The sequence below is a fragment of the Triplophysa dalaica genome, chromosome 9, assembly GCF_015846415.1.
Source record: "Triplophysa dalaica isolate WHDGS20190420 chromosome 9, ASM1584641v1, whole genome shotgun sequence".
Lineage (NCBI taxonomy): Eukaryota > Metazoa > Chordata > Actinopteri > Cypriniformes > Nemacheilidae > Triplophysa > Triplophysa dalaica.
The window spans coordinates 18,900,659-18,923,917 of NC_079550.1; the positions used below are offsets into that span (position 1 = coordinate 18,900,659).

At 38.8% G+C, this 23,259-nt stretch overlaps 1 protein-coding gene across 2 annotated transcripts in view; it reads right to left on the reverse strand.

Annotated features, from left to right (window-relative positions):
* nphs1 (NPHS1 adhesion molecule, nephrin) overlaps positions 1-2,425 on the reverse strand; it is a 63,835-nt gene extending 61,410 nt beyond the window's left edge. Inside the window, exon 1 of one of the 2 annotated variants that reach the window (XM_056757710.1) lies at positions 2,324-2,425. The gene's annotated coding sequence lies outside the window, so the exon portion shown is untranslated. The remainder of the gene's footprint in view (positions 1-2,323) is intronic. The other variant, XM_056757711.1, reaches the window with a different exon arrangement.
* Between the last annotated feature and the right edge of the window lie 20,834 nt (positions 2,426-23,259).

A 23,259-nucleotide genomic window follows, 5' to 3' on the forward strand; every position in this document is an offset into this window, starting at 1 on the left:
CAGTGGTCAAGTCCAAATTTGAATCTATTTCTTGTTGCATCATCAAACAACCCTTATACACTCAAACTTGGGCCTATTGGATGCGAAACGGCATGACATTTCTCAATGTGCCAAAAAATTGATTTGCTTCCTGACCAGAAAATGCAGAATTGTATTGTAAATCCAAACCAGCAGTTGGCAAAGCAGTTAAACATACATGCCAAGTTGGAGTCAAATTCTGTACAGTATGAGTCTTTTATTGCAAAGACATGAGTCATATTTGTAATATTTACTTATTTACATATACAGTACCACTCAAAGGTTAAGATAAACTTGTGCAAAATGTTTCTCGGGATCTTAAAAAACTTTTGATCTGAAGGTGTATATGTCAATGTTTAAAATGACGCTTTTAGACAATTGTGTGAACATATTAAAGCAATACTAGAGAGTATTACTTTAAAATTAATTCTCTAAAGTTATTTTAGTGGTATAGGAAAGCTCCTAACTGGACGAACTTTTACTACGCTGCTACCTAAATGGCACTTTATCTGCTGAAATCACACTTTTAACTTTGGTGTGCAAGTAGGTTCACAAGTAGTGTTCTTCCCAAAATGTTACTACAGAAAATGATTTGCATTGGTTGCACATGCACTCCATGCGTTATGTTTTGGGTGACTGCAAATATATTATGTAGCTAACGTTAGCTGCTATGTAGCTAGCACACTATGCACTAACGGCTAACAACCAGCTGAAACCTCAGAATCTAGATTGAGCTATTAGTATAGCCCAGTAGTATATCCCACAGGAGCCAAAAAATGCTTTAGTACATACAAAGTTTATGAAGTGACATGTTGTACCCACAAATTCAAGTGTATTGCGCTGCCCACATGGAAGCTTATACAGCGACAGCATTTACGACATTGATAACAGACAATTGGGCTTATCAACCACACGGGGGAACCAAATGCCAAAGTTCTTTGTTGTTGCTTTGATTTCTTTAATTACAAACTAAAATAAATTATATATTTTTGAAATGGATTACTTGGACTAATAATGAATCAAATTCAGCCAATAAGACTCCAGCGTATAAACATCCTGAAAAAGATTCCCAGGTTACAGGAAACCTGTATATAATTCTTAGTTGCTTTTCAGTAGCTCAGTGGTAAGAACATGTTGCTAACAATGCCAAGGTTGTGGGTCGATTCCAGGGGATTGCACATACTTAGAAACCAAAGTATAGGATAATGCAATGTAAGTCGCTTTGGATAAAAGTGTCCGCCAAATGCGTAAATGTAAATGTTCTGATGAACACAGAGAAATAAATTTGGATGAATGCTTGTAACCAAACAGTTTATGACCACCATTGACCATATTAGGGAAAAAATGCATTACACATTTTTGTTCAGTCGAACACAAAAGAAGATATTTTGAAAAATGTCGGAAGGCAAACAGTTCTGGGGCACTATTGACTACCATTGTACTTTTTCCTACTATGGTAGTCAATGGTAGCCAAGAAATGTTTGCACATATCTTTCTTGGTGTGGAACAGAACAAAGAAATGTATACAGATTTGAAACAATTTGGGTGCGAGTAAATAATCTAATACAAAAAAAAATAGGTAAACTGTCCCTTTAATACCTCAAGAAGCTAAATGATAAAATCCCAATTTAGCAAATTCTAGGCTAAGGGTGACAACTTTGAAGATGTTCATATATAACAGTGTTTATTTATTTTGAATGCTTTCAGTCATAACATAATCCCCCCAGTTACAATTATATTTTCATGTTTTTTATTAGTTTGCTACTTTTTTAAAATGTAAACTTAACAGATAATATAAAATGCAAAATACTGCAGGACAATTGTGATTATGCTATATAATGACATAAATGTATCGTTCCTTGCTAAATTGGAAATGCACAGACAGTCAAAGGATTAAACCGTTGTGTTACGGTGAAAATGGGCCCATCATATGATGGTTTCACCCACTTTTCACTTCTGCTAAAGAGGCAGTGCGGTTAAAATGTTCTGCGTCTTGCCGTTTGAACTCAGTTTCTCAGCTTCTGCACAGAAAAACTTCTGTCTTTTTCACCATCCATCCCCCTGACACAAAAGCCAACTTAGAACTGACAACAGAAAGACACAGACAGACATAGAGAGAGAGAGAGAGAGAGAGAGAGAGAGAGAGAATTGGCCTCCTTTCAACCCTCTTTATATTCCCTCTCACTTGTCGTCTTTAAGCCAAAGGACAGATGTAAAAAACTAAAACATATACAAGGCAAGTAAAAAAAGCGAAAAGTTGCTTTGAGTGTGATAAAGCACTTGAATGTGAGCGGATTCAGCTTACCTGTTGAGTTTCACCGCCCTGCTTTGTCTCGATCTGGAGGTTCTCGTCTCAAGACGTTCACCAGCTCTGGTGAAGAAATGCCAGCGGGGCTCCCGTACAAACATCCTCCTCATCCTGACAGTTTAAAAAAGCCTGACAGCGACAGAAGAGTGGAATGAGGGAGGTTGAGATGAGATGACGTATAAACTGTTGACTTCGAAAAAGACGAGAAGCTCCTCTAACACTCAACTCCACACGGCTGGTCTGTTTTTTCAGCTGATCACCTTCAGCCAGTAGTGAGACATTAATGAGATTTACAAGACGATGCTAACATGTAGGTGCTTTTCTAATGGACTACATTTACAGCACAATGATGATTTTATTTCATTTCTTGATGTACTTAACGCTGTTTGTGTCTTGTGGGAACGTTGTACCCTCGCCAACACCGGAGTGATCGCAGCAGTACCCACGGCGACGAGTTTTGTAACATTTACGCTCATGCATTATAAATGTTTCGGAGACTATTCACTTTATTTTATATACTGAACACTCCTCAGGGGAGCCCGTCGCTCCCTCATCGTGCCCAGCAACAGATTTTACACCAAATTCATTTTCCACAACTGAATATTTGATTGTGCGCTGAAAAACGCTGTTTTTCTCCCATACTGTAGTTCTTCTTTTTATTATGATTATATACCAAAGAGAACTGTTGTTTGGGACTGAGACAGGGATTTACTTTCTGCTTGCGACTGCACTGAGGAACAAACAGTTGGAAGCCTCAGTGATTCTCGAATGGATTTTGTTCTTTAGAAATGTCTAGACTTTTAGAGACTTGGAAACACTCGTGCCATTTTCCTCTTGAGAATCAAACCCTTTGTCTGTGTTCCAGAAGGTTGTTTTTTCAGACAGTAGCAGTTAAACTTTAATGCGCGTGTATGGATTTTAGTGGTTACAAAGAAATAAGTAATGCTATAGTCAGCACGTCCACAGCACACATGTGCAGTGACCCACTTAAAAATGTTTGAATGTCAATGCATTATTTCTCTCAGAACTTATGTGCGGTATAGTTCTCCTATAGCTCACAGTCATATAAATTCACATTTACATTTCACATTCGTTTGGCGGATGCATTTGTACCAAAAGCACTCAGGCTATAGATGTATTTATGTTCGCTTAATTGACTCTGATAAAAGATATAAGATATTTAAACACTGTGCTGTAAAATTGTGAAAGGGCGAGGGTCTTTCTCTTGGATCAATGAGAACGTCCAAGGATGAAATGCTTGACCTAACCTCTTTAAAAGGGAAGGTCATCGAAAGAGATTTGGTTCAGTATTTGATTTTATATGTTTTCAGAATGAAGCCAGAAGAACTACACAAAAAGTCATACTGCACAAGATTTTTTTAAATTGTGCTGATGAAATGTCAAATATAAACTCTTTTGTAAAGACATTGAATACTACAAGGTCTTCTGTAAAGAGTTTCTCGCTGTTGTGGGGAGACCTACTGAGAAGCAGACTGAATCAGAATGTAAAAACAGCGAGCGCAACCTCAGCAAGAAATGGATCATAGATTTAAGATTAACTTTATAAACTCAGGCGAAGTGCTCTTTTATCTGCATGAACCACTGTCAAGGATGTGGCCTTGCGCGCACACACACACACACACAACAAACACACACAAGAGGCAGGGGGAGCGCTTCATAGAGATCTGGAGAGACAGATGTAAACAGCTGGGGCCTGTTGCTCGGTCATTATGTAGAGTGGCCCCCAGGCGCAGGTTAATGCCCCCCCACACACACATTTTGCACAGTAGTTAAAACTTTACAATCCACAAAATATACACACACAAAAATAAAAGCATGGCGGTAGATGAAGCATCATTTTTTTATTATGTTAATGATAAAATTATAAAAAAACGCTAGTGTTCAGCTATAAAAAAGGGGGTTATTTTCAACTCAGCACTGGGTCAATAATCAAATTATAAGCCTGTAAGATTTGACTTTAGATTGAGCCTTAGATATGTGGGGATGGTGGATAGACTCGAAACTGAAATGATCGCTTCTGTTCCAGCTCGACATCTGCATTATGACCATGCGCTGCTCACACGTCGAATTAGGCATCTACCTATAATCAATGTATGCAATTGAATAGCGGGGACTAATTTGCATAGTCATGAATCCCAAAATGTTTACAAATGCAAGTTTAATGCTGAAAGATGAGTTTTAGACCAATAAAATCAAAGAATGAGTTCAAAAACGTGATGGTCATACAATTAAAATGTCTTTACTTTTGGTTTAAAATTTGTACCGAACCAAAGTCTGTTTAAGGAAGTCTTGTCACTTGGCGGCTTATTTGCAAGCTTTAATTAAAGTTTTATTGTTTAATTTTTATCAATTGAATGTATTGCTAATGCTTATAGTTAACATGTCTTCACATACAGCTGCTTTGTAATGATGAAAATTGTAAAAAGCGCTATATAAATAAAAGTTGTGTTGAGTCGAGTTGGTCCAAAAGCACTTCCATTTTTATTTTATTATCTAAAATCATACATGTACATACACTGTAAAAAACAGCTAGTAGGATGTAATAAAAAAAAATCAACTGTGTGCCAAAACTTTTGTCCGGTGTTTAAAAAAAACTGAAACAGGAAGTTGTTATGGACCAGCAATTACATTTTCTAAAGTGGTCTTTAACACAAACTGAAGTATTGCTAGTATTTTGATATTTCTGCTTGTAAAGCCACACATTCAGAAATGAAGGGACATCAGGCGAGTGTATGGGATTCTAATCCCATACGAGTGGAGGTAAAATAGAAAGCTTGAACAAATAAGATGAAGAAACAAGAGGCAGCACGTGGAGACGTGTATGCTGCAGAGATAGTTTACAGAAAAGTGAAGATCAGGCACATTTGTTCTCTCTCTCTCTCTCTCTCTCTCTCTCTCTCACACACACACACACACACACACTCAAGAGAGAAACGGAGAGGGGAAATGGTCAAGGAAAGAAAAATCCTCAGCAATAAAACTAACTGTAATTGCAAGCAGTGTGAGAGAGGACGTTTCTGTGACTAGATAAGTATAAAACAAACATGCTTATGCACTTGCAGGATTGGGGAATAACAAAATATGTGCAAAACTACAAATTGACAAAATTTTAAGAGAAATTAATTTGTATAAAGAAATGTAATTAACCAAAACCAATTGTAAATATATATTATTAAACTATTATTGTTATTTCTATTATATACATTTATAAAGACCTCCCCATCCATGCACACATTATTGTGTTCCCTCCCGCACAGCTCCATTCACCACCACCTGCATCACTTGTTTACATAGTGAGTGGGAGACAAGAAGTTTAATTATAAAGTGTAAACAGTCTTTTGAGTTTAGACAGATAAAAGATGAGGAAAAAAGAGCTTTTCCAGACACTAATAACCGATTTCATCAGAGGGAATTTAACTTTCCCCACCAGCGCACTTTAAACAGAGTTGCATTTAATGAAATAGGACCTCACTGACCCATATGGACCTCAGAGGGCTCCGGCTCAAGATCGGATCATATGTGCGCATTGAGCTAAGAATTACAACCTAACCCCGTAGCCTTCGTGATCTGTATCCTATAGTCCTGCTGTCAGCTTAAGGCTGTTAACAGCAGAGTGCAGTACTAATACCGTATAACAGCAGTGGGGTCTCGCTACTAGTGCCAGATCCAACTGGCATGGGTTTTACCAAGTATTAATTCTGGAAATTGTTGGCTGCACTGTTGAGGTGTGACAAAGTTGCAATTTCTATTAAGGTTCATCGAAACTTAACAAAAGTTGTATAAGTTTTAGGTTTAAAGGTCATGGGTCAAATCTCCATAGAAAACAAACAAAAAATCTATTGCACGAATGCACTGTGAGTCGCTTTGGCTAAGCGTCTGACGAATGTGTGAATACAAACAAAATAAGACTTACCAACCCCTGAAGTGGGTAGAGAATCACACGTTAACAAGCTAAAAAATAAGCACAAGAATACAAAGGGTAAAGAAACTGTTTTTCAATGTGTTTGTGTGAGTTAAGAATGAAACTAGTATATGTTTCTGAAAGTGTCTCTTTAAAAATTACCAGACTATTACATGTGAAAAACTCTAATCGGTGACCTCATTTAGATCACGTGATGTGCAAGAACAACTGTAGGTTTTCTTTGAAACATTCTCTTTCCTGTCCCGAGGGACAGTTTACCCCAGTTCCATGGTGATTTATACTGACTTCAGGTTATTAATTTAGGTTAGTTCATTACATGTAGATGCATTTTTTTTCCTTTTTTTTTACCAAAAGTCTGATCTGAGGTATAATGTAATGCTTACATACTTTGAAACTTCTGTCCTTTTTGTCTGGCATAACCAAGTCTGTTTACCATCTCCAACATCCTGTCATGAAAAGACATTGTTCATATAGGAGACAAAATATAGGACACCATTTAAGTATAGAAAACATATAGAGACTTTTTATATAGACATAACACAGACAATGTTTAAATAGACATAATAAATAGATGTGTTTTAACACATAGAGACAACTTTATATATACAAATAAGCATCATAAACATTGTAAATCAATACAATGTTTATAAAAGAGACAAAATACAAGTACATTTTGAGAAAATGTTTACATAGGGACAACATACCGAATGGACAATTTATATACAGTACATGTATTATATAGACAATTTTTATACAGACCTCTCTGGATGACGTAAACAACCCAGGTTCAAAGCTGATCCAGAAGAACTTCCCATTTCAGTTCTTCAACACTACACAAATGTTTAAAGAAAATACAATCAACAGAATATGTACATCCAATTTAAAATGTTCTACACAGTTCTTCAAGATTTCATTTTATATATGTTAGATTTGAATAACTAATAATAAATAAAGAAATATAGAAACCAGCAGTGCTACTGGACCAGTGTTTACATACATGAGAAGATATATTAAGGCAACGTTTGGATATAGGGACAACATATAGAGAAAATATACAGAGGTGTTTATATAGACAGCATAGAGAGACAATGTTTATGTTAGATGCTAGACAATGTTTATGTTCAAATATAGACATAATGAGATAAAATATAGAAATGTATAGACAAAACAAAGAGAGAACATTTATATAGAGAAAACATATAGTAATTTATACAATCACAAAATATAGAGATTAAGCTAACATAGACGTTTATATACACAAAACATATAGAGACAATGTATACACAGAGACAATGTTCATGCAGGAAAAATATGAGACATTTAAATATTGGGAACTTATTTATTTCCAAAAAGAGATGAACAGATTTAAAAAAATCTAAAATCATGTTTTTTATTATGTTATGATTTTACTGTATTTTATTGAATAGTTTGCTGTATTTTTATTTAGTTGTTACGGCCTAAATCTAATCAAATCAACTGCAGTTTGATTTATAATAATTGGAATGCACAACAAAACACTTTGAAAAAGTTCTCCCTTTTTAGAAATAAACTCTTCATATAGAGACAATGTATACATAAAGACAAAACAAACATAAAAGGCACAGCATACTGTATATTCTTGTGTGGATTATGTTTAAATTCCTGATAGATTTCCCATTTTTACCTACAAACACATTAAATGTCATCTCTATACAAATTCCAGACAATGAGGTCAATATGGCAACGATTAAATAAAACACACTATGGAACAAACCATTTTCATGTTTACTCTCTTTTAGATAACGTACAAAGTGCATCTCTAGATTCCACAGCTTTGAGGCTTAACCACTCTTTCTAGCGCTTACAAATCACTCTACAGATACAGTTTATAGAATGACAGTATTGCACTTGATAAAAGATTTAAAGTGTAGAGCACTTTTTGAGGAGTACAGCCTTGACCTGGAGAACAATTGAGTTCTGCTCTCTGCTGAAAAGCGTTTGGCTAATGGACTAATGGGGAGCAGCCAGCAGTCCTTCTGATCTCTCCAGCATAATCAAACCAGCCACGTGGGATCTGCGACACTAACTTTTTCAAAAGATGTGCATCGTTCAGGAGCACATTGGCAGGGGCATAAGCAGGAATACTGTATCTCAGTTGTTGTCTGTATTTAATTGAAAGAACTGACTATACGATTGATGTTGACAGTTATTGCTCTCGCTGGGCCAAATACGACTTTAAGACTGCACACGCACACAAAACCGCTCGCCAACACTCGAAGCCCAGGCGAAACATCAAAACACACCAATCTGGATATCTCTGATTACAGAAATCGCCTTCATCAACAAACAAGAGTCTGGCCTCGGCGGTCTGGCTGGGATGCAAGTAATCTCGCACGTTAAGCCGTTTTCGTATAAGGTCCTGTTGAGATCTTTTGGATCTCAATGGTAAGTAACATCTCCTCAAGGTTAAAGGTCAAAGACAGGGTTTGCTTCTAATCTCTTATTTATCGGTGACCCAAGAGAGACACTGTGAGCAGGTGGGAAAAAATGATTAATTCTGGATAAGAGGGATTTGGATCTTGGATCTGGTTGGTGTTCAGCACCACACAAACACACACGCATTGGCATTGATACGGGGGTCCGGATTCAGTGCTGGGTGGAGACCAGCTGTGATAGCCAGATTGGAACGGGACTAATCTCAAAATCGGCTGTTTAACCCCAAACCTAAAATGAGCTTCTAAATATGAGCTATATAATACAGTGATATTCTGACAGCTGATGGGTACTGTATACATGTGGCTGAGGTTACGCATTTTATATTCTATAACTTCAGAATTGTAAATAATGAAATCGAGAAAATACTAAAACCGGTAACTCATTTCTCTACATTGTTTCCTTTAATGAAAGTAATGCTCCATTTACTAAAACATAAAATATATTATGATTAGTAAGGTGTATCAAACATGTTGTCTGGTTGTTCTTTTGAGGGTAAACAAAAGCTTATCATTGAGAATAATATAAAGAGGCGCAGCAAAAGATTACACACACCACTTAGGGATGTTTATTGAGTCAAGGACCAGGAGAATGTTTTTAAATGAAAAAAAAAAAACAAGTGAGGTAGTTCAACAAATATTAGAAAGATATAAAATTGTAGCAAATGATGCTATTGAGTTTTTTTTATTTGCATATTAAAATAAACTAAGATTTCCTGATATGCTGTTTTTTGCCTTTTTGCCAATCTACCAAGTAGTGTGTAACATTTCCTCAGATTTTTAAGGTTGACTCTAACCTGAGAGAGCATTGAAAGCAAAAACTGTACAAATATAACCCAGACATCACTTTTTGCTACTATACTGTTTATTTCACTTCAAATATGTTTTGAAATTTTAGTCAAACAACAACGACAAGACTAAATAAAATATGATATTTGCGCGTACAGGATAGAAAAATACCGTCAGTACAAAACAACAGAAGTCAATAGAAATCCAAGTGGCCACCACGATTGAAAAACAAAACGTTAGAAAGAGCGATAGCACGAGAGGAAGATGTCAGGAAGATGGAGGGAGTGACAAAGAGAATGTGTGAGTGGTGAAATATTATCAGGTCAGCGTGAGGAGGGAGTGGGGTCAGATAATAAGACTCAATCGTGCTGAGTGAAACATACTGGGAGAAAAATGCTGACGTATTCTCTTCGCTCAGTCCAATTCTGGAGGCGCTGGCTCGCTGTCTCTCCCACTCTGTTTTATGCACAGTGGTGCGGGTTCCACGGCCCACAAACTTTAGCGCTTTACCGCCCGTCCACGTGGCCATCGATCACACTGAAGGGCTGATGAAGAGACAGCGGGCTGAATGAGTAAAGAACAGTGAAGGAGGGGCAGAATCAAACGAGCTCCATATCGAAACGGGAGGTCAGAGAAGATGAGCATCAGGGGTAACCTTGTGCATCCTGTTCCCTTATTTACCGCTTCAGCACCACGAGTCTATTTACTGATCCTATCTCACATAAATACACACAGTAAACAAACAAGATAAACAAAAATAATCAAAAGCATTTAAGCTTTCAGGTAGAAAACATGCGCAAGCACCATAAAAACTAAAATACAAGATCATACACATGGCAAAGCAAAGTATGTTTTTTAATAAATTGATTTGCATAGTTACCCATTTACAAAGGTACAGTATTCTGTTGTATTCATTGAAAATGTTGTATGAGGATTTTCTAATGACTTCAACCTTTGCACTATATATTCTATCCCCGAACCTTCACCTTACTCCTAAACCCAACCTTTTAGTAATACAGTGCATTACTGTCAATAGATCCTCTTAATATTACACATAGCACCTTTAAAGGGAGACTTCACCCCAAAATAAAAATCTGTCATTATCTACTCACTTTCAAGTTCTCTCATATGGTTTACCAGAACCACCATAAACACATCTTTACAGACAGAGAGACATGGTTTAAGACTAGTCCCAGACTAGCTTTAATGTAAAAAGGTGTCTTGATCAAAAACAACTTACACTTACATATCTTTAAAAAGATCATCACCATTGTTTTGTCTCGAGATGCACACCATTTATGTTTTTGTAAGGTATGTTTAAAAAACCCCATAAATATCCCAATTTAACAAAGGGCTAGTCCTGGTTTAAGATAATCCCTGTCCGGGAAACCGCCCCTGAGTGTGTGTGTGTGTGTGTGTGTATGTGTGTATATATATATATACAGTATATATTATATACAGTATATGGGCAAAGACGTTAACATATCCCCATCAAAAGAAATTCACCAAAGTGATTTTATGTCCTTAGAGAGCGCATTTAATGTAAGTAAAATGTTAACTCTATGGTTTCAAGTTTTTAGAGAATAAAATGTCAACATTTGGGTGAAAGAATGATACATCGTCATTCAGTGTAACACAGTATTTATGTAAATAACTTCTAGATAATAAAATAATAAGGGAGCATATTATATTTATATGTGCTTTTAATAAAATAACAAAAAATTGTATTGACAAATGACCAAAACCTAGGATAGTGGTAATTAAAAAAAAGTAAAAACATAACTAATTAGTATTTGGGTTGAAAGTAATGTGAATATTGAAAAAAGCGCTATATAAATAAAGATGACTTGACTTGACCTGTGCATCTTCTGTAAATCAGTGGAAAATGTGTGATATTTATGTTTTATTATTTATTTATTATTATGTTTTTAAATTAATATATCTATATTATATAGTGATAAGCAAAGGAACTATCAAGATGATCTGCAACAAACTTCTTGTGAGTTAAAACTGCATTCTTATACCACGGTTGTAAATGCTGCATCGCTAGTTCAAATGATGCATTCAGGCCACTGTTACTTTAGTATCAAGAGGTGAGAATGTATCTGTGTGAGAAAGAGAGGCTGAGCTTGTACAATTATCTGCCGTGATGTGTTTGCTGAGAAATCTAATAACTTTGTCACAGTTTCATTTTAGCAATTACAGTGGTGGTGTGACACACAACAGTAAAGTGTCTCGGTGCCTCTCATTGAATCTGATTATAAAACTGTAACTAACTGTTGGAAAACAAAAAAGACATGGTATAGATTCAATAGTTTTCATACTCAAAATATATGAAATTAGTTATTCCCCAACATCAAACCAAAACAATTAAAACTCTTTAATCTGTTACCAATTTATATGTCATTTCAATCCTGTATGACTTCAGTAGAAGACATAAGAAGATATTTTGAAGATTGTTGTTTAAACAACGGCACTACTCATTGACTGGTAATTGTCTTATACAATAGAAGTGAATGAGTACCATTGTTCACTTACCAATATTATTCTTTTGTGTTCTTCAAAAGAAAGAAAGTCATAGAGGTTTGAAATGAGAAGAGGGTGAGAAAATAATGACAGAACTCAAATTTTTTCGGTGACCCCTTTAAGGAAAACATGACTAGAAAATCCATCATTTGCTCAGTTTAATGGAATTCTAAACCTGCATGACTTTCTTCTGTACAACCAAAATAACCAAACAACATTGGACCCCAACCCAAACAAAACCCATGAGACATTTCTCAAAATATCTTCTCTTGTGTTCCACAGAAGAAATCGTGGACAGGTTTTGAATGACATGGGGATGAATAAACAATGACAGAATAAAAAATTTTGGGTGAACAATCCCTTTAAGATCACATGACTGCAAGCCGAATACTGCTTACTTCATCTCAGTAAGTCTTGCTAACGGACAATAAAACATTCACACCATCTACAAATTGACTTGCCATATCCGCACAACATAAACAAAAAAATAACTGTGTGAAAGTCACACATCATATAAGATCCATTTGAGCTCCTCAAATATAACAAAACGCACGCTGACTGCACAACACCATATACACGCCGGCTTAGCCTCCGTTTTTGTCTCCAGCCCTTTCATGTCTTTCTCTCCCACAAACTATCATTTTGCGAAAAATAACAGCTCACGCTACAATGCTACAGATTAGATGTCTCCATGGACCCGCAAACTCATGTTGTGCCAAGCACATCGCTTGTTTCAGAGGAGACACAATCACATCTGACAGTGATGGACGTGACAATGAAATAGACCCATCACGCATTAGCGAGACCACCATGATAATCTCAGCAAGCAGGTCTGAGTATCGGTAACAAAAAGAGTCAGATTAGAGGGGTAAATTCAGTTAAATCCTCCAAAAGAGGGAAATAGCAGCGGCAGAAATAACCCAGAACAGATCGTCATGGAAGCTCCGACGAAAAAGCGATTAAGCTGTAAAACAGTCCTTTAATAGCTTAAGCCATGTGCTCTATTATTCCCCCTTCCTACACCCACACGCACTGTCTCATAGCCGCTGCTCATAGCCCACGCTTAAATACACACACCCAACACACGCTCGTACAGTCACGTAACCCGACAGATGGGTTTGGGATCGGTTTTTGGTGAAGGCCTCTCTCTCGGTATTTAACTTTATGAAAGTCTTTTTAATTAACAGTTGAGGTCAAATACCAGGCTAATCCTCCTAAAAAGCATCTTAGTTTAAAGTGGCATAGGCTAGTTTTAATTCATTCACCAGACCACAACAACCATACATGAACGTTCAATTGAGGGACCTCAGCTATCGAATTTGCTGAACTTCAACTGCTTAATGGTCAAACTGGTATTGTGTATTATCTTATTCTTAGCAAAGCCTATGTGAAAGATTGGTTGAGGCCACTTCAACTCGAGCTGCGAGATCTCACTCTGTTGCACTTTCCAGCCACCTATTCATGTTATCCTTTCACCAACTTCTTGAGCAATAATAACTTTTTAAAAAGTAGAACGCTGTCTGATTAAAATCATTTTTCACTTTCTTAAACTTCTGAACTTGTGCCACAGGAAATGTGATAATTCGAAACTTGCATAAATAGCCTGAGGCATGATCGCGCATGAGATAAATAATAATGTTTAGTCTGAGGCTAATTGCTGTGCACACGCATCTGCATATTTTTTTCTTTTCCAATCAAAATAATGTGTTGAAAAGTGTACAAGACCTTTTGTGATTGACAAGAGATTCAAAAAAATGCTCAAGTGTAAAACAAGGCTTCAATTACAGTATCCTGACATGTTTATATATTGCTTTTGAGTTTATACACTCTTAAAAATTAAGGTGCATCAAAAGGTTCTTTGATGCCGTAGAAGAACCTTTTTTGTCTAATTGGTTCCATCAAGAACCTTTAACATCCAAAGAACCTTTCTGTTTCACAAAAGGTTCTTTGTGGTGTAAAAATTTCTTCAGATAATAAAAAGGTATGAAAGAGATTTAAAAAAAGCTAGGGTTCCCAACCTTTTTGACTCCAAGGCCCCCCCACTGTATTCAACAATATTTAAAGGCCTCCCTCCTGCTCCATTAATATATTTCAGAGCATGATATTAACCGGAAAATTGTTTATATGACTAATAATCAGAAATATCTTTGTTTTTAGTTGTCTTAAAATATATTTTATTGCTTATTTTGTCTAATATTAAACTATCAGTAATCTTGAGGCCCCCTTGGAGTTCAGCTGGGGCCCCCTTGCGGGCCACGGCCCCCTGTTGAGATCCACTGCTTTAAAGAACCTTTGACTGAATGGTTCTCTGTGGAAACAATTATTTTTTTCTTTTTATGGCATCGCTGTGAAGAACCTTTTAAGTACCTTTATTTTTAAGAGCATAAGTCAAATCCGCTTCATCGAAAGAAAATATTTTATTTAGTGGTGGGCCGTTAACGGCGTTAAGTGAGACTTTTATCGCGCGATAAAAAAAAATGTCGCCGTTAATCTATTCTCAAAGTTGGGTTGGGAGCTGGGTCTATACTACGCAAGCTATGATGACTTTCACCTTGATATTTTAGCGCGGATGTATACCAGCTTAACTGCACTGTACGGGGCGAGAACGAGATTTTTCAACTCGCGTGATTCGCGTCATTCGCGGAAGCAGAAGCCGCCTCATCGTCTCATAACCAGGGCTTCATTCGCGTCTTTAGCGCCGCCTCATCATCTCATAATCAGGGCTTCATTCGCGCGATTCGCGCAGCAAGTAGGTCTATTGCCTCTTTGCATTAACACATAAATCACTCGCGCTTGACACGCCATTCGCGTTTGGTCTGAACACAACATAACGTTACTGTGAAATTACCGCATCAAACGTGACGTGCTAACATGGATGCAGCTATGAAGCCGCCGGGTTTGCTTCAGGGAATATTCATTTTTAAGAAGCTTCCCAATAGAAACATCGACAAGACTAAGGTTGTTTGCACCTTGTGCAATGTGGAATTGGTTTAAAAAAAAAAAAACTTTCTCTCAACAGGTACTGGTCTAGCTTTAGTTGAAACCAGTAACTTTGTATTGAGATCTAATGTATTATGGCTCCTGTATGACATATCGCTTGTTGCTCCCTCACTCTTTGTAAGTTGCTTTGGATAAAAGCGTCTGCTAAATGACTAAATGTAAATGTACTGTAGGAGCTCTTCCAGTCTCAAGTACCACCTAAACGCAAAGAATCCCTTAGCTAATGCGGAAGTAAACACAAGTTCATCTTATTGAACATAATTTAATTTTCATCACCAATTATCATAGTAGAACAGCTTTCTCAAGCAGTTTGAGGTGCATTTTGAAAACAGGAGATGAGCCCCTGGTCTAATGCGCCACCTGGCCTGAGAAACCCGTTCTCAAAGACTTACTTTTAGTCATTATTTGGGTAGCACACATATTCTGAATGCCTTCGGCAGAATTCAAATGAGCCATTTTAATCTAGATTAATCTAGATTAATTCCAAAATTAATCTAGATTAAAAAAATTAATCTATGCCCACCACTAATTTTATTACAGTGGTAAACCAGAAATATTATTTTATCTTAAATTACATTTTAATTTGAAATTTTTCCCATTCCTAAGACTTTATGATCAACTGCAGATTTTCAATGCATTTTTGCACGTTACCAAAGCCAAATGTACTGCTCATGTTTCCTCTAATAGACATTTCTCTTTTTTTGCAACGTGTTAAAATGACACATTCTTTAAGACTTTCTCATTAATGATTGACAGCAGCTGTTCTCTCTCCCATGCTAAGGTGCAAGTCATTAGCTCAGCTTTGGATTTCACCTTTCCCACTCTGAAAGCACTTAAAAGTCAGCTGAGTGGCCTCACTGCACACGCGAGGCTGCCTCACCAAACCTCCGTTAAGGGGCTTTTCCTCAAAGCGCCCTCCAACCTCCCTCGCTTTCCTGAAGTCATCATCGCTTGTTCTCCTGTTCCCATGACTTCCTCCCTCTCCCTGTGAAAGTGTCCGCAGAGACCGCGGCTGGATCGCCGGCCCACCCCCCACCTGGAGTCACAGAGCTGCGGGCTCACGGCCCCCCGAGGAGAGCCTGGGGAAAGAAAATCTTGCTAACAGATGGAATCTATTGTCTAGAGGCAGACTTGAATAAGAGAGGAGAGTGGAGGAACTCAAGGGTGTAAATGTGTGTGTGTGTAAGAGAGAGAAGGAGGGGATATGGGAGGGGATATTAACACTCATGGTTTAAAGCTGCTGGTTTTTTAGGGTGGCGTGGGTGGGCCGGGAGGGGATTTCAGTTAACAGAGCCACTTAGATTGTTGCCTCGCTTGGTTTTTAATGAACCTTTTAGTCAATGGACTTAATGAGCTGTAGACTTGAGGCCAAAAGCACTATGCACAAACACAACACTAACGTCAACACCATACTCTCTTCTTCTTTGGTATGATGGAGGTCAAGGTAGGCCTGCTGTGTTGCCATTCTGTTTTTCTTGCCGTGCAACTCTCTGTGTTAATAAAAGAATGTCTGAGAGCCTCTGCTCATGTTTCACAAACCTTTTATTGTCATGATGCAAAAAGAAAATGGCCACCTAGATGTGCCGTCTTACAGTTCCTTGATATGGCCTTTTTCTTAGCAACATTTAAGAGAAAAATTCTTAACACATACAAGAAGCCTTCGGAGCCCTGATCGCAGGTTCACTGTCTCTTGTGCAAGGACATCATTATATGGCAACACAAACCAGGGCATAGAAAGAAAATGAGAGTGTGTGTGTATGTGTGGTACTCTATTAAACTCACAAAGCTGCTAATTAACCAGTCTTTTGTGTACCGTCTTTAGAAGCTGTATAAACCAGCTCGCCTCAATGTGGAGAGGAATGCGAAGAGAATGCGTGCTTCTGAATGGGTCACAGAGAAAGCACAAAGAATGTCCCACTTCAAAACATCACCTCTCCAACCAGCTACTGTTCGTGTGGGAACGCCATCACAATCCTTAAGAAAAGAAAGAGCAAATTAAGTTCCATTGCAAACATATAAAAACACATGGATGCAGGCTGGTGACCCCATTGCTTTGATGCCTGTACAAACCAAATAATCCATAATCTGTAGATGAACGGAAACATGAGTGGAAGAATGTGTGTTCACAAATGATATTCAAACGAATCCATGCTGTTCGATATATTCTGCTCTCCGTTCTTTAATTCATAAACTGCTTTGACTTTAGGGCCTAGAACACAACTGCATTTTTGTTCATACAAGTTCTATAGATAGATAGACAGACAGACAAATAGATAGACAGAAAGATAGATAGACAGACAGACAGATAGATAGATAGATAGACCAACAGACATAGACAGACAGACAGACACACAGACAGATGCAAGCATACTGTAGATCATAGACAGGCAGGCAGACAGACAGACAGACGGACGGACAGACATCTATTAATAGACAGACAGATACATAGATAGATAGATAGACACAGACAGACAGACAGACAGGCGGACGGACAGACAGACAGACAGATGCAAGCATAGGGTAGATCATAAACAGACAGGCAGGCAGACAGACAGTTAGATAGATCGAAAGATAGACCAACAGACATAGACAGACAGACATAGACAGACAGAGAGACATCTATTAATAGACAGACAGATAGATAGATAGATAGATAGACAGACAGACAGACAGACAGACAGACAGACAGACAGACAGACGGGCACGCAGACGGACAGATAGACAGGCGGACGGACGGACAGACAGACAGATGCAAGCATACTGTAGATCATAAACAGACAGGCAGGCAGACAGACAGTTAGATAGATAGAAAGATAGACCAACAGACATAGACAGACAGACATAGACAGACAGAGAGACATCTATTAATAGACAGACAGATAGATAGATAGACAGACAGACAGACAGACAGACAGACGGGCACGCAGACGGACAGACAGACAGACAGATGCAAGCATACTATATATCATAGACAGACAGGCAGGCAGACAGGCGGAAAGACAGACAAATGGAGAGACAGACCATCATGTGTAATTGGCCTTTTTTAATTAGAAAGGATGCAGGAAAACATTGAGTCATGATCCCATTAGAGGGAGAAATAAAGAGGAGGAGGAGGAGGGGAGGATATGTGTGTTTTTCACAAGGAACGAGTTTGAACTCTCCTGTCTGTGCGAGCCATTCATTACCAGCCTTATTACAGTAAACACAGAGTTTATTATAAAATAACACGCAAAAAATAACGCGCTCTTGTAATCACACAAACAAGAACAAGTGAATACACTGCAATGTCAGGCACCTCGCCGACGCCAACAAGTGCAAGAGGTCATTTAACTGCTATCTGTCCTATCATCCTAATGTTCTCAAACAGTCATATCAAACCATCTGTATTTATGTTTCCTGCATAACATGACAACACCTTAATAGACGCACACCAACGTAACATTTATGAATTCTTGTCGATAGAACATATGCTTGCATTCTTAACCATATTGGCTTTTAGAAACACATTCTTGTTTATGTAAAACACACCTGCACCATGTTATGGTGTTATGGGAGATTGTTGTCTTACCACATCTAGCTTGAGATTCGGGTCAAATCGCAAAAGGGAGATGTTTCATATGTGTCGTCTGCAATGACAAAAACATACATCTGGTCGCCCCCCAAAAAGTAGGCCTAATAGCACAATTGGTATCATCCATATTCCAGAAAATTTTAATAGCATACATCGTGTTTAAAATTTAAATTTATCTGATCATTAAAGAAGCGTGTGCAACAATATTGAAACCAACATTTGATGAGACTTTCCACTGGAGACATATTGTCACTACAGAGACTGCAAAACCTGCCCACACATGTAATTCAGGTAAAACACAAACCACAAACCTCATCTAATGATTTTCGGTTAGAATGTGGTTTCTATAGATTATGTTTGTCTCTCTCTCTCTCTGAAAGCAAAACACTATCTGGTTTCATGTGCTCTCATTTAAATACCCTTGATTATTTCTCATGCTTAATACTTAAGGCCATCCAGCCACCGCGCGCGCGTGTGCGTGCGTAGCACTTTGCTTTCGTGAGATAGATGGAATGCTGCGAGCTCAGAGTTGCCTGCTCGACATTCCTCCAGAACCCAAAGACTAATTGATTGGGGTGTCAGTGTGTGTGTATGAGGGATGGAGTGTGAGGGTGCATGTCTGCCAGATGGTTGAGGGATTGCAGTTCGATTAGTGTGAATGGGCCAGAAGCATGAGCCCAGCTATTTTGTGCTCCGAGCGTTGTGTGTGTACTGCAGAGATCTTAAAACCTTAACCTCGGTCTAAAGCATGAATTTATCATGATCAGCTATCGCACTGCAAATTACCTTCAGCCAGTGGTCTTTGACACGTGCAGTTATTCAAACGCTCTCGCCACGGAAAAAACAATCGTATCGTTACTTGAAATAATGGTATCGTGACTTTCCTCGACGGCTATTAGATCACCGGATGTAACCATGACGATCGATATGCAATTACGCCAATTTCGTTGTCAACCAGAAGCAACGACAGGAGTTAACTGCAACATATGTGCACCTTGAGGTCTCAAGGGTTAAATTGGGAAGTCGTTTAAAACCGCTCGTGAGCCACCGAAGAATAGAAGATACGGATGGGTCATGTAATTATTTTAATTGTCCACAATTAGCCTCCACAATACGCTTCAACGTTACCTCTCCCTACAGGGCGCTTTTAATTGTTTTGGAATAAAAATCTCACCCGGGTTTTTGCAAATGCAGCATTTGATTGATGAGTGAGTTTACTCAAAATAGCAATTCTTTGTTTTACACATCCAAGACTGTTTTCGGCGAGACAGTAAATTTAGCCGTGACACGCTGTCCCTGATTAGATGGTGAGTACAGGTAATTTACCCTCGCTTTCAAACACGCTGTTCAAGTAAATATCATGCCTTCAGACTGATGTCCGCGATGTACTCTGGCAGACTTTTGCTCGCTTGGCGAAATGAGCTTTCCTGACCGTACCTTTTAGCATGGATCTCTTTGTTAAAGAGCATTTTACCTGTCTCTCTCCATCTCTGTTGCTGTCATTAAGTGTCATTAGAGGCTAGCCATCTGTGGCGCTGCTACAGTGCGAGTCGTGAAGACCTGAGAGATCCGCCTGTATATGTTAAGGGCTGGAGGCGGTGGGGGTCCCACATGCTCCATTGTTTCCGAGCGCCAGCCTGCCCTGCAGCCTTCATAGAACAGACTGGATAATATTTAACTAATGGTTCTCTTCTGGTGGCTTCAGCTCCCTCTCTTGCTTCTTCCGGAAGTTAATGACTCAAAAATAGAGGCAGAAAGACTAGCTGAAAGGAAAAAAAGAGAGAAAATAAAGAGCGAAAAACTGTTGATGTCCACATCTTAACCATACATGTGTGTTAAATGCAGACATCAAACGTCTGCCAAATGGTTGTGTGCTATCGGGGTTAAGGAAAAGATCAATCAAGAAATGTGAAGATACAAGGTTAGGGAAGGACAGTAGCCCCCCCCAAAAGTTTACAAACAACAAATGTTCATGTTATTGCCATTTTTCTTTTGTAAAAATCTGATAAGTTGAACACTCCACAAAAGTCTCACAAAATGGTTCACTGGATCTCAGGCAACCTTTACAAAATGAGGACGTCTTACGTTCCCACAGAGATGCAAAATAACGCTGTATTGTTGCAAACAGCGATGTTATCTCGTAAGGAAGCACGTGATGCATATATGCATGATGTCCCCCTTTTCACAAATTTGCGTAAAAACATGCACTTTAAAACTCAGTTGTCTCTTATACAACATTAAAAGCAACCACAAACTTTACAGTACCACGCTCCATGGATGCAAGTGATGGAGGAGGGCGGGTAAATATAAACTGACTGTAAGAATGCTGACACAGACGTGATAAAACTTTGGTAGATCAAATATGTATCTCGGTCATGCCAATAAAGCTAATTGAATCTGAAATTGAATTTAGCTAGGGACAGAAGAACGAGAAAGTGAGATTGTGTATACACAAGTGGCGAGCCAAACACTGGTAGTTGTGCCCCTGCCATGGATTAAAGTCACAAGCGCTCAGAGGCGAATAAAGTATTAGTCACTTAAATAATTAATCATGCTATGAGCGTGTTTTCCGAGCCATCTAGTGACCCATTTTGAATTCCCACTAGCAAAAAAAATAAAGCAAAGATCTCCTTTTCCGCAATAAAAAGTGGTTAAAATTAGGGAGAGGGGAGTGTTTGCTGTTCGGGGTCTGCCGGGTCAAACAAACTCATCTGTTATCTAAATTCCCAGGGTAAATAATGGGGAATTCCTGTCTCTCCACACCTATTTTGCTCTCAGTAGTCATGCGGAGAAAAAGAGAATAGAGGAGGCTGTGATACGTTCCCAAAGGTCTGCAGGAACCCGTCCTGGAGAAATATGAGGCCCATATGTAATGTGTCCCCAGTGAAAGGAGATCTCCTGCCGTGCTCCTCCTGGCTTTGATGCACATAACTACAAAAGCAGATGGTTCTGGCCCTAAACTCTCAGCTCCCGGCCCCCACCCTACCCGTGAAGACAATCCCGTGCACCGCTATTAGCCCCCCGCCTGTGCTGGCTCTCTATTCCTCTACAGCCTCAAGTGTCTTTCAGGCCACTGGCCAGAACCCAGGGGGCTGCTGGTGCAAAGGAACCTAGTCAAGCATTCACCATCGCTGGCTGGCTTTGAATGGAAGTCAACTGAGTGAAAAAGACATGTTTTGAGAAGACAGAGCGGAAAAGCAAAAAAAAGCAGGTGAGGCGAGATCGATGAACCTTTTTTCCCCGCCAATACCTCATTCACAGCTCACAGGTTACAAAGCAGAAGCGACGGCAGGCGGTGCGAAATTTCACGCATGCATGTTCGGCCCGTGAAAGCTCGGCGATTGGGAAACCTTCAAGGAAAGGTCTGAGAAAACAAGATCAAAGATGGTGACACTCCACAGTGACGCTTTAGCACTCTGCTTTTCTTTAAGACTAATCTACTGGTCATTGCTCTTGAGCGATTCTGGAGCCCAGCGATGCAATCAAAAAATGACCTCGGAAATTCTCACCGTTGTTGATGTCTCAGCTTAAACCCACACTATCTCCTGAGCTCTCATTGGCACAAGCCAATTAACTTCTCGTCACGGTGGCGAAGATCAAGCTCTTAATTGATGACACGGCAATAGTTTATTCAATTTTCAAATAAATACAAGAACGAAGAGGCTAACGGAAGTATCCCAAATGAGCTCCTTTGAGGTTTTCTCATTGAAAGGTTCAACGGTTGTTTGGGAAGAGTAAAACAAACTTTACAATATACAGCGAATGGTGCTGACAGGTCTGTTTAGACACGCCGCACCACTCCGCATTTCACCCCTCGAGTTCAAAACCTGCATTATGGGCAGAAAGAATGTAGAAAGTCCTGTGAATAGCCATCGACGGGAGACTTTCAAAGCTAGTTGAGTCAGATCTTCCATCCGCCTCAAATAAACGTGCTCTTAGATCACGATGGGATTTGTTAGCTTTGCTTCTTACTCCGATATGCCTGTGGCACTGAGGTGAAAGGCAACCCTTGGTGCTATCCTCCAACAATCTTTTCCCTCATCCAGTTTGTTTACCGAACCACGGAGGGATGGCCCCCTTAAACTTTAGCAGTTGGCTTGAAAATAAATAAACCAGTATGCTAGCAGGCTAATTCCCCTGGGCGGTGCGCTAGCCTAGCCTCATCGTGTTGAGCGGCTAGCGCCAACAAGTAGGGATAATAAGACGTTATGTTCTAGAGACTAAATCATTGGCTGGTTGTCGGCTCGGTTGCCAATATATAGATTTACATATGTATTTTTAAAATATTGCATAACATTTTTGTATACATTTTTATTTCGTAAGGAATATGAATGCTATTGTCAAATGACAATCTAATAATAAAACTGTCAAGTTACCAAACTTAATTCATGTTCAGATTACGTTGTTATATTTAACACCAGACGCAAACACTTGTGATGTTGGACAAAGTCAATGACAGCGAATTATTCAGCATTCCCCCGACTCAACACCAAAAGAAGGTGGATAACCATCAAAAGATTAGTGTTAATCTACCCATTCTACTGGTTAACTCTTCTGTAGAATCCCGGATGAGTGATGTCCATCCGGTTCCTCCCTCCTGCCGACGAACGGAACAATCCGTACGGTGGGAGGG